Below are 12894 nucleotides of genomic sequence, written 5' to 3'. Positions count from 1 at the left end.
ATCAATTGTTATCGTGCCATATCTTTTCACATATTTTTTCTTTTCGTTAAACGTTAATACCTATTGTGGAATTTTGGTGATAAATTATAATAAAACTAACTAAATCAATTTCTAAATGAAATATACAGACACCCTTCAACAAGAAAAAGTAATTTTTATCAAGCCCCTCGACACAGAGGCGGATCTAGAAAAGGTAAAAACTGGGGGACCAACCAGAACCCAGACTATGATAGATGCGTTTACTATAAACTTTCAAAAATATATAAATAGCTTCAATTATTTTTGTCACTTTAAAAACTAAGGGGCGTATGCCCTCCCGGCTAGATACTAAGGGGGGGAATAGATCTGCTACTGCCTCCACGAAAGTTTTGCTGTGCAAGAAATAAAATTCATTGAGGCTTCCCATATTGACATACTTGTTTCTCTCTCTCTCTCTCTCTCTCTCTCTCTCTCTTTCTTTCTTTCTTTCTTTCTTTCTTTCTTTCTTTCTTTCTCTCTCTCACTGTCATATTATATTAAGCATGTATGTCTTTTTTGTGTGTGTGCAATGTATGCTTGATGCATTTGTAAGTTGCGAAGCCGTAACCGAAAGTTGTTTACGTTACACTAACTTGACACGTTTTTTCTTCCTTTTTCTTTTTCTTTTCTTTTTTTTTTAATTTGTGAAAGTGGTTACGCATATATTGAAGCAGGAAATACCACCATCAGTATAATGTAAATAAATACCTACAATATTATAGGTATATCATAATTTGGCATTTTCTATAATTATTACTCCATGTAAGTGATTATTTAAAATTATTTAAATGTTAAATGAATTAATAAGTAATAATTATCGTTACTTTTCTTTCAGGCTCACTAATATTTGCATAATCGGAACCTTGGAAACTATTGGCAGACACAGTAGCTACTCAAACTGTAAGTTTTTCATGTACGTATGTCTATATTATTTCAGCTTACCCACGGTTTATTATGTTATCACATGTAAAATATCTTTTTCTGTCGTTTCTTCTTGTTGTTACGTTAACATGTGCACAATGTGTGTTTGTGTTTGTTTCACAATTAATCACTGTAAATTAAGACGTGTGTAATCCAGGAGCTAAATTTCTTTTAACGAAAGTAAATGCTACTACGTTTTTCCCTTGTAATATATTAAAACGTTGACAAAGAAAACTTGTATGCATAATAAATCTATGTAGAGCAGTTGATGATATATCCTGTGTCTTTTGCTTGTTAAAAAGCGATAACAAACTAATAATTCTGGATTTCCCAGTTTTCAACTAATTTCAGGCATAACGGTAGCTCTTTTTTTTTTTTGTCTAACGGTAAATTTATTCACGTTCTAAGAATAAAGTGCAGCTCGAAATATAGGTCTATTTAAGAAGCTGTCTTTTGTCTATGATGTAGTATTGAAACATGGTGTAAATATGGCAAAGTTGGAAGAAAGCGCCGGATTCTGATGAGTTTTAAGAACAAAAAATGGGTTTCTTAGTTGGTTGATTTGGAGTTTAGTGTTCTGTTCAACACCAAGGCTATATTAGACATGCATCTACAGCTTAAAGTGGGGTGCGAACCCTGTATGCTCCCACCGGGAATTGAAACTGAGTCTCTCCCGCCTTTGGCAACAAGTGGCTTTCATTTCACACTATGGAGCTACTGTAGACTTTCAAACTATGGGTATTCAATATTCGGGTGTTAGATTTCTACCAATACTGATTTTAATAGAAAGATAAGAACGCAAATGGGGCCTATTTTTAGGAAGCTGAATCCATAATAATAATAATAACTAGCAGCGTTCACCCCGCTTCGCTGGGGTCACCCCGGAACGCAATAAACTTTGTTACTTAGATAATTTTTACTTTTTCGCTTTCAAGTGATATGATAAAAACCATAGAAGATTGGAGTAAATGTTAACATTATATCGCCTGTCATTTATGTTAACCCGCCGAGTGACACGGTCATGTGGGTTGCATATAAATACGGTTAGATTTACCTATGATGAACTAATAACAAAGGATTTGTACGTTATGGACACTTGAATGGTCAATTATCTCAAGACACTGGTAATTGAAAATTAAAGTGATATGATAAAAACCATCTAGGGTCCAAATCTTAATAACCCCCCAAAAATGAAAGAAATTGGTTCAGCCGTATTAGCGTGATGAGCTAACAAAGGATTTGTACGTTCTCTTTTATATATATAGATAATAATAATAATAATAATAATAATAATAATAATAATAATAATAATAATAATAATAAATAGCTTCTCGCTATTACAATTCATGCTCTATGGTAATCAGTGTTGAAAATCGAAATAAGTTTCTATGTCTTCCGGTTTGATTAGATATGCATATGTAGGGGAAGTTGTAATCTATGTTTGAATCTATATCATAAAGTAAGGGCCCATCTGGTTTGCCATAAGGACCAGACTGTCACGTGATCAGGTCAAAAATCACGTTACGTGCTAAATCGAGTCTGGAAATTCTAAATCCCAGATGCGAGATATTTCAAGCACGTAACCTCTGCGTAGGGCGTCCTGGGTAATTCGTAGGAAATGCCTATAATTAATCATTATATATTTTACTCAAACAACTTGACTTTTGACAATGTTCTATCCATATTTACCTTACATGCTATACATCGTTTTTAAGCTCTTCACTATGTCTTTGCGATAAGCCTTTAATTAGCCATCTCCTTATTATAGTTTTTGAGATACTGTGGGCAACTTCATTTTTTAAATTGATTTTCCATTGACTTTTATGTTCACGTTTCGTGTTTTTACTATGTTCCATCCATTTTAGGACAATTTGATTTTGGAATATAGAATCTACATAGTCTGTTCTACATTTGGTTTGTATTTCAACCATCTTCCTCTTTTGGTTTCTGGGATAAGTGAAGGAATTATTTGTTTTTCATTGATTTTCCATTGACTTTAATGTTTCGTGCTTTTTGACTATGTTCCATCCATTTTAGGACAGTTTACTTTTGAAATATATTTAATCTACACAGTATCTTCTACATTTGAGCTGAATTTCAGCCATCTCGCCCAAAATCTTTTCACATCATTGCAACCAGATTGGCCTTTTATCGCTCTCTGTTTTGGATCCATCGAAATCAATACTTGCTACCCGAAAGTGCTGGTAGATTCAGCGTCTCCACTCATTTTCCTTAATTGGAACCGGAATAACCTATATAGAAATGTGTTAGAACTTCCGGTTTTAATATTAACTCCATAGAACACCAAAAAGAAACAAAAAGATAGCGAGAAACGACGACTTGATATGGATTCAGCGTTCCAGGAATAGGTTTAGTTTCCGTCCTTATCCCTCTGTTCAGACCGGAAGTAGTAGAAATCTGACTTCCGGTTTCTATACTGATAAAAATAGAAAAAAACTAATAGATAGCGAGGAGCGTTTCTGCTTTTTTTTTCTATTTAAAAAAATGTATGGATTGAGTGCCGTAAGAAGAGGTTCTATATTGTTTAAAACCAGAAAGTGCAGAAACCTGCTTCGACTCCCTGTCTCAATTTTTGACCTTCTTAGAGCAAAAGCGGCAAGAGTTAGCGATTACTTTTTTCACAGTTGGACTTAGCATCTGAACAACAGGATCCATCCCTGATTTTGTCTTTCTATTACAACCAGAAGTGGTAGATCTATCTCTGCCGATTACACTATTGAATAATGCTTCGGAAGTCTGCCGTAGCTTCACTATGTGCTTGTTGTAAATATGCTAATTGCAAGTACATAATGTTTATCTATCTATCTATCTATTTATATTTATATATATATATATATATATATATATATAAAAGAGAACGTACAAAATTTTGTCCGCTCATCACGCTAATACGGCTGAACCAATTTCTTTCATTTTTGGGGGGTTATTAGGATTTGGACCCTAGATGGTTTTTATCATATCACTTTAATTTTTAATTACCAGTGTCTTGAGATAATTGACCATTCAAGTGTCCATAACGTACAAATCCTTTGTTATTAGTTCATCATAGGTAAAAATAAACGTATTTATATGCAACCCGCATGACCATGTCACTCGGCGGGTTAACATAAATGACAGGCGATATACAGCGGAAAATAGCTTGAATCTTCTGTTTAAAATTTTTTAATTGATTTGCTTATTTTTACAGACACTTTTACAATATGCCAGCACCGGGATGACCGCAGCGAAGCGGGGCGGGTTAACATAAATGACAGGCGATATAATGTTAAGATTTACTGCAATCTTCTATGGTTTTTATCATATCACTTGAAAGCGAAAAAGTAAAAATTATCTAAGTAACAAAGTTTATTGCGTTCCGGGGTGACCGCAGCGAAGCGGGGTGAACGCTGCTAGTATATATATATATAATAGTAATTTTGCATTCGTAAATTTTCTCGCCTGCTTTTTCCAAGTTAATTGGGCAAATTGAAACGGATAAGCTAGATAAATTCATTAGCAGGTAACTTTTGTGCGTGATACTATATGTAACCTTTATATAAAGGGTTGATAATTATACATGTGTAGGAATCCCTCATGGAAACAAGACTCCTTATCAAACAGAGTAACACTGTCTTCTACATCACGTAATGCTAATTTGAGGGCGTTACAACTACAGTGTCCTAACTCATTCCATGTATATACATCACTAAAAGTTTTTTTTTTTTTTAACCCCTTTGCTCTCAAATATATCAACATTAGAATTAAATTTTATAATGTTCTTTAATGAAGGGTAAATTCTCCATGTCGGAGTGTGCTGAAGGTAATTAGTTTGTACTTTCATCAGTACAGAAAAGAAGTGTCCTTGATTCTTTTCTTACATGTAATTTTAACTTCATTAATGATTTTTTTTTCTCGATTAAGTTGGCTGTTTAACAGTTTGTGAATAAATGTCTTTTATCTGTGCTTCAGGTTTTTAATGGAATTTTATAATTGGGCTTCAGATTGAAATAATTGTAAATTTCTGTAAACCAGTGAGTTTCTGTAAAAGAAAAAATGCGAAATTTACGAATTCATTCAAGTTGTAGACTGTTTGTGTGTGATGAGTAGACGCACAATTTTGTAGTAAATGAAAATTCGTAATTTCGTTATAAAAATATGCGCAAAGGGGGATAAAATTGGTGAATAAAAATTCAATGTAAGAACACTATTTTCCTTGGCAATTACAATCAGTTATCTTTTATTTTACCTTAATTTCCACTCATCAATCATCATGATATGAGCTCATGCATGACTATATTAAACAACATTTGAGTTTTTAAAAAATAACACTCCTCATTGAATAAATGTGTCATTTAAAGAATAAGAAAATTGGAGCTCACGGAGAGCATTAATAGAAAAAAATAAATGTATTCAGTTTACTTATGCAAATAACACGTAAGCATTTTTTCCCCCAGTATTTTCTGGTGTTTATTCTTAGTCGGTAACACGAAACAACTTCTTTTTGTGATTTTTTTCTTTCATTGTGCTTCACACACGAATCGCGTCGCTTCCAGTTTAGTCTAATATTACAAAATTTACACATAACTAGTTTTTGACGTGCATCAAAGACGTAGTAACTATGATCTTTAAATTCTTGTGCGCTATCAAAACTTGTGATTTTCGGCATTGTACCGGTTGCTTTGCCGTTCAGAAGTAGACGAGACAAATCTGGGAACACACTCGTTGCAGTCCAGAAAGCAAACTGAGGGAGGATTGGGCCAGACGTCCGGCAGTCCAATATTTCATTGTTGTAGACAAATGACGAACTAGTAGCGTTTACTCACGGTGAAGTATGCAGAAGGGACAAAAAATGGTAATGAATAAATCGTAAAAGTGTCGAAAAATTGTAACTTTTCCGTAAATTTCGTGGAATATCTTGGCTTGTTGCAAATTTTGCTAATTCGAGAAAATGTCGCGTTTAATCGCGAGCGTTTTATGGCCTAACAAATAATGAAAATATTTTAGCTACACAACATTTTCATACAAAACTGATACTTTTCGCGTGTCACCAAAAAATCGTGTCTAATGATTAGTATTCGAATTCCAAACCGCATTTTTGTTACGTGCCTCGACTGTGGACCAGTGCGCGAAATTTCTCGTTCTGGCGACCAAATATTTTAGTTTCCTGATAGGCTTGTGATGGCCAAATCGCAGGCAAACTCTGATCTGGCTACTGGATTCAGATCTAAAATTTTGTGTTCTGTTGTATAAAAAACGTCGGATATATTGTAAAACCTGAAGATATTTATTTACTAGTAATTCTACGCAATTATTATTTTTACTCTAACACACACAGATCTATAAGTGGACATTTTTAACAAGAATCATTATGCTGTGTTCAGTTAGCATAACAAAAATCGAGAGCAATTTTGGAAGAAAACATATTAGGACTTTTGGTCATGTGTAAGCCCAGTGTTCGAATTAAACTTCCGCACGAGAGGAGGGATTGCTTGTATAATGTCGGTATATAATTATACAAGAGGGAAATATTTATCCCAGGCAAGGATATTGTTATTTCTGTGATATGAACCGGGGATAATCTTTTACGAGAGAATTTCCCCGCCACCTCCTGTTAATTCGAACACTGTTTAAACCACCCTGGATGTAGATAACAAATATGAAAGCCCTCTTTCCTTAGCGTATTGCATAGAAATGTAGTCTCAATATATGTAGACCTAACGTTTTTAAATCTGCACACGCAAAAATAAATAAATAGAGGGGTGAACATCCATATATAATAACTTGCTAGCGACGATAGGGATACATAATTTCAACGTTTTGAGTGGTTTCATGGTTTCCACACACGCCCAAGAAGTAATATTCCTGAATATTCGTCCGTTGTCCGTCTAGCTGTACCGGTAAGTGCCGAGGTCTAGTGGCAAGAGAGTTAATTGCGCTGTTATACGGTGTATATATTTCATTCGACATGTAAGAATGTATATGATGCTTTCCAAATTGGTCGTAAATGACCTAGTATCGAAGTACCGATGATGATTTGTTTGATATTTACTCTTATGATAACTTGAAAGTTAAAAACACAGCCGAAAACACGCAATTACAGAATTCGTCATGTTGAGACGTATTGCCATTTAAATTAATACAGAAAACGAAGAAAGAAAAAAAGATAGGAAAGAAGCCAAAAGCTATTAATGTTTGCGTGACATGTCTTCACTTACTACTTCGTGTGTTGACAGATAGTCCTTGGCCGATTTCACACAGGCATTTAATCCCATTATAATTTTTTTTGTTACTGTTTTATATACACAAGTATTTTAACCTATTTATACTTTTTATTATTGTCAAAGACCTCGTTTCTTTCGCAGTTACATAAAATAGGTGTTCTGTTCTTAGACCAAAGAAAAAAAAAAGTGCGTGAACTATTTATGATTGGAATGTAGAGCGTCCTTCGATCGAACATCTTGGATTGTTAATGTACTCTACTGTTCTAGTGTGACTTCCCTTGTAATTGTCGACGCTCTTTTTATTTCCTTTTGTGATTTAATAGTGCATTGAGGAAATTAGGTCGTTACTGAAGAACCTTCAGGGAAAGAACCCAGAAATGTTTTTCTTTTTTTCATTTGACAGTGTATTTCCTTCCTCTTTAGATAAGTATTACCAGATTTAGCCAGTTTTTAACATCATTGAAAGTAACAAACAATATACGTAGATGTTTTTTTTAAGACCAAAAAAAAAATGGTTCTAAGCTTATAGAAAGGAGGGAAGATCCGAAATTAACGCTACAAGGCGAAACTACATGTCTGGAGTTTCGTCTGTTATAGAGGAATGAGGAGTGTGCGGTAATTGTAATACATGGAGTTGGCAACTGTGCAGAATTTCAGCCACCTACATCGCTAGTTGCAGGTAAACGCAAATGGCGACTGGTGTACAAAACTGGTATTGCGAAGGCCGCTGTTATTCGATTTCTGTGGGCGAAACGTAACCGCGGCTGAAATTCACCGGCTTTACGGAGAGACTGTAATGTCTCGTCAGCATGTCGCAAAACGATTGAGTTGATTAACGTCCCTTTCAGCAGCGAGGCTATGAGATGGGACCTACTGATTAACGTGGAATACAAAACATATGAGTGTCGAAAGTTTGCAGCTGGTAGAGACTGCGCGGCGTCACCGACGAGGAGCGCAGTGGCTGGCCTAGCACTGCATCAACAGATTTGAACACAGCTCTCGTAACCCTCCGTTTCAGGACAACAGGAGGATTGCGACTCACCTGTTCCTGCAGTTGAAGGACCACCTAGGAGGAGGCAGTCGCTTCGCTTCCAACGAACAGGTCAAACACTATGTGACAACGTGGGTGAACACGCAAGGACAGGATTTTTACTAGGAGGAGATCTTCAAACTCATCCCACGATGCGACAGATTCCTCAATCGATATCGACTGTCGAAAAATAACCTAATGTATGTACTATCTGTTGGCTGTATCAAATATGTATACGTTTCAATGCAGGCTTTGTAACCTTACTTTCTGATCAATCCTCCATCATATAAGTATATATACAGTGGCTGATCCAGGATATGATCAAGGGAGGAACTAAACCATAGTTTGCCGCCATAGTTTTAGTATATATATATATATATATATATATATATATATATATATATATATATATATAGGCAAATCCAGGATATGATCAAGGGAGGGGCTAAACCATAGTTTGCCGTTCTATCCAGCGTAAAGCAGGATTGAAACCCATTTTATCCAGTATAAACTTGAGCGTCAAGGGGGGGGGGGACTATAGCCCCTATAGCCCTCCCCTTGGATCCGCCACTGTATATATATATATCTGTTTAATTTTTCTAATTAATAAATAAATCCTGCAACGCGTGATAAACTTATCCTGATGTGCGGTAACCTGATAATGAACAAAGTAAGGTGTGTTTTGCATGCATAAGAAGGGTTGAGAATTTAATTTTGAGTTTAGTGTTCCTTTTAGCATCGAAGCTATATGAGAAATTGACCTATACCTTAACATGGGATCCGAACCACATGAGCTGCCGCCGGGAATCGAACCCGGATCTCTTACCCCAAAGGCGCGTGGGCTACGCTAGCCGCTTAGACACGAGGGAACTCTGAGAACATTTTGTAGCCAGCTTTCTCCAAATTATTTTAACACTTTTTTTTTGGTCATGGTTGAGGACATTGGCGATGGTAATGATTACTAACATGTCAGTCTTGCTTGACTTTTGTCCGAATATCAATACTTCACTGGATATCGAAAATGGCGAAAAAAAAAAAAAAAGAACTTAGGAACAGACTTAGAAAAAGCACTAAAATGCAGAAAACAATAAAACGTTAAAAAGAGAAAATATTTTATTAGGATTATCTATTTTTTTTGAAGTCATGCCAAGCCAAACATTAATGCCTCATAAAATCATCGTCGAAATAATTTTACCGTGTATTAGGCATTAATTTGTAAGTTGTTTGGCTTGGCATGACTTCAAAAAATTACGGATAATAGAAATAAATTATTTTTTTAATTTTTTCTGCTTTTTTTTAAAAAAAAAGTACATATTTTTTGTTTTTATGCTGCAAAATACATACATGTTCTATTAGAACAGTCTGTTTCATATGATTATACAGAATACCTTGCATACCGTGGTTAATTAGTTTCTAAAAACGTCCGCACTATGAAAAACCATGTTGATCGAGATCTACCTGTATTTACAATTCATTCAAATTTAATTTGTTTTCATTATGAATACCAAGAAACAAGTTTAAAACTTTAAAATATCACCTAAGTAATATAGAAAATCCTTATAAAATACGAAAAGTGTAAAAACCAAGAAAGTATTACTTCAATTTAAATTAAATCTTTGTTTTCTGCCTCATGTGTATGTTCTTCAGAATAATTGGGTACCCATCTTGCCTAACGGCCTATCAGCCACTGATTTCCCTAAGATAAGAATTTCCGTCATTTCAGGTGAAATGGGAATTCTCGCCTTGCCTAATATAATCCTGCTTCAAATAGAGACTTGGGAATTTCTGTACTAAAACGGGAATTTCTGTGTCACATTATTAACCATTAGCTTTAAGAAATTATGAAATCATAAACCGAAATCACAATCATTTGTTGCCCTTTCGTTGAAATATTGCATACAGATCATAGGTAAAAATACCTCAAATAAACAGCGTAACACTTTGGATAGCTAGCTTCCATACTAACATTAATTAAAACGTAAGTAAATGTATTCACAAGCCATATAACGCAATATTTTGATATAGGCAGAAGAAACATATTTAAGGTTTATAATATCAGCTTACACTGTTACCATATCTATTGCGATTGAAATTGGTCAAGGGTGAGTGGGCACAAAAGCGTAAGTTCCCCGAATTTCGAAATTACCATAATTAAATTAAGAAAGTAATTTACCTGTATAACTTTTACCATATTTAAATAATGTAAAATAATTTACCTCTAAAAGTTTTGCCAAAGTTACTTTATTGTGATGTAATATAATGTATATTTTCGCTCGGGCTTACCGATAACACACTTTAAAACGAAGCAAGAGAATTAAGAAGGAAGGTGAATTGCCCCCCTACTCCCTGCCATTAAACAATAATTTGCTCGATAATTTTCATAAATAATATATATATTGTTTTTGAAGTAATATGTTGCGGATTTCCTTTTATATTTCCTTTTGAGTCATTCCAATGATTACACTTGATAGTTAACCCATTAGTGCCCAGAATTCCCCACTGGTATTTTGAAAAGTTTCTTTTCGCCTATTTGGTCCTAATAGTACTCTAAAATAGATATTAGAACATTTTTGAAAAATATTTTTTTCTTGTTTTTTAGCCCGGAAACTTAAGTTGCCAACACGCACATACATGTTCAAAAAAAGGGGACATTTTGAAAAGTTACAGTTTTCTGGGAGAAAATACACTGCATAAACATAACTATTAAAATCAAATGAATCCTTTCTTTACAGACCTTCAATCCTTCCTTATGGAGTCTTTCAAATCAATCCAGTTGAGTCTTTCTCCTCAAAATTGATTGTACCCCAAAAAACAGCGCTAACTTTGCGTAAATATATCATACAAAGAAAACGCAACAAAGCTATTACGAAACAGACCCCGAAGTTACTTCGCGGTTAAAACTAGCAATGCCAATCCATAAGTTTCTGCGCTATGGCGAAAAATCACCGTGGCAACTGAAGTTGCCAAGGGGACGCAATGGGTTAAAAATCAGCAGAAAATAAAGGGATGGACTTATTCCAATTCAAAAAATATGCTCCACAGTAACTTTTGTAAATAAAATATTCAATATTGTTTAGTATGGCACATACGTTTCTGAGGTTCCCCAATCATCCCCATTGAGTTCGAAAACAGTTGAGAATGAGAGAGGTAAACTTATCTCCTACCCCACCCCTGGCAATCTAAAACAAATGTTCTTTGATAGCTTTCGTAAGCAATATTCGGTTTTTTGAAAGGAAATTCTATGTATACTTTTAATACAAAGAGAGGAAAGTAATCTACTCCTTTATTATTGACTAATTTTTAACACCAAAAGTAGGAAATTATAATATTGTGTTGTTAGTATGTATATTCGTTACTCCACACAATAAGTTATTGAATGGAAGCGGATTATTGAATTCTTTTGTTGGTAATAAATAGGTAGATCGATAGATCGATTATCTCGGTCGAATTCGTTAATGCAGTAAATCCGTCAACTTTTTAACGGGTAACCATGACTTTAACTGTAGCTATCAATATCCCATTTCCTACTATCGATACAAAAGCAGTAGAAGTTACACATTGCGCCGTTAGATGGCAGCAGATATCCTCCAACGGGTTGACATCTACCGGACGAAATTGAAACTTCAAAGATGTGATCCTTTTTTACTGTCTACGACAGTTTATTAGGACTACGCTAGTAGACCTTGTAAGTTTGTGTTTTTGAATTCTGTTTTTCTGCAATAGACAGCTAGAGTGCGATTATCTCGGCTGAGCTTGTTAATGAAGTGAATTCGTTAACATATCTACAAGTAACGGTCACTTATACGGTGGGTTCAATATCCTAAATATGAGCTGAAGTAATTTTTTAAATGTTAAAATGTATTTATTTTTTAAAAGGTTAAAAGATTTTTTTTTAAAGATTAAGACTTTTGGTTATACCTGGAAAATATTGATGAGGTTAAAACTTTACATATTCGAGATTAAAGCCTAGAGTATTGTTATTGTTGTTTAAGGTTAGTGTAAAGGGACAAGTTTTGCTGATAGATGTCACTACAGTCTTCCTCTCTCTCATGTATTTTTTACCTTTCACGAAAGTTTACAATTTCTTTAAAAATTTCAACCTAGAGACTTCAAATTTTTAGAGAAGGAACTTCATAACTTATTAAAGGGAACAATCCATGACGATTTTTTATTTAGAATTTTCTTCATTGTTGAAACAGTTTCATTGTTAAAGATTTGAATATCCATTTGAATAATCAAGCCATTTCAACAGTGAGGAAAATTTTAAATAAAAAATCGGCACGGATTATTGCCTTCGATAGATTATGAAGTTCCTTTTCTAAAAATTTGAAGTCTGTAAGTTGAAATTTGTAAGAGAAATCGTGAATTTTCGTGAAAGATAAAGAATACATGGGAGAGATACGAAGACTGTAGTACCATCTATCGGTAAAACTTGTCTCTTTAAACCAACCTTAAACTGATGCCAAACAGATGTTTCCCAGAGGTTAACAATTTTGTGACTAAACCCTGAAACTTTCGGAGAGGTTAAAACCTTACGTACTTGGGGGTATGGGAAGGTACGTATACATCCCACATACTTGGGGTAGGAGAAGGTTTGAAGCCTAGAGCATTTTTGTTGTTTGGCATTAGTTTTACCCCTAATATAAGATTTTTTTGGTTAAACCGTAAAAAATGTTGGTTACGTTAAAACCTCACATACTTGGG

The 12894-nt window shown here is 34.5% G+C and overlaps 1 protein-coding gene across 4 annotated transcripts in view; it reads left to right on the top strand.

The window, feature by feature from the left end:
- The window catches only part of LOC145673137 (ferric reductase 1), a 209094-nt gene that overhangs the window by 83661 nt on the left and 112539 nt on the right, over nucleotides 1–12894 (top strand). For 2 of the 4 annotated variants that reach the window (XM_081742547.1, XM_081742545.1), the window contains exon 2: nucleotides 854–918. The gene's annotated coding sequence lies outside the window, so the exon portion shown is untranslated. Of the gene's footprint in view, nucleotides 1–853; nucleotides 932–12894 lie in introns of all 4 variants that reach the window. The other 2 variants (XM_081742550.1, XM_081742548.1) reach the window with 1 other exon arrangement.

The sequence above is a fragment of the Thermobia domestica genome, chromosome 16, assembly GCF_964235325.1.
Source record: "Thermobia domestica chromosome 16, izTheDome1.hap1.1, whole genome shotgun sequence".
Lineage (NCBI taxonomy): Eukaryota > Metazoa > Arthropoda > Insecta > Zygentoma > Lepismatidae > Thermobia > Thermobia domestica.
The sequence above is the reverse complement of the archived record's forward strand: the minus strand, read 5'-3'. Positions and strand labels throughout refer to the sequence as shown.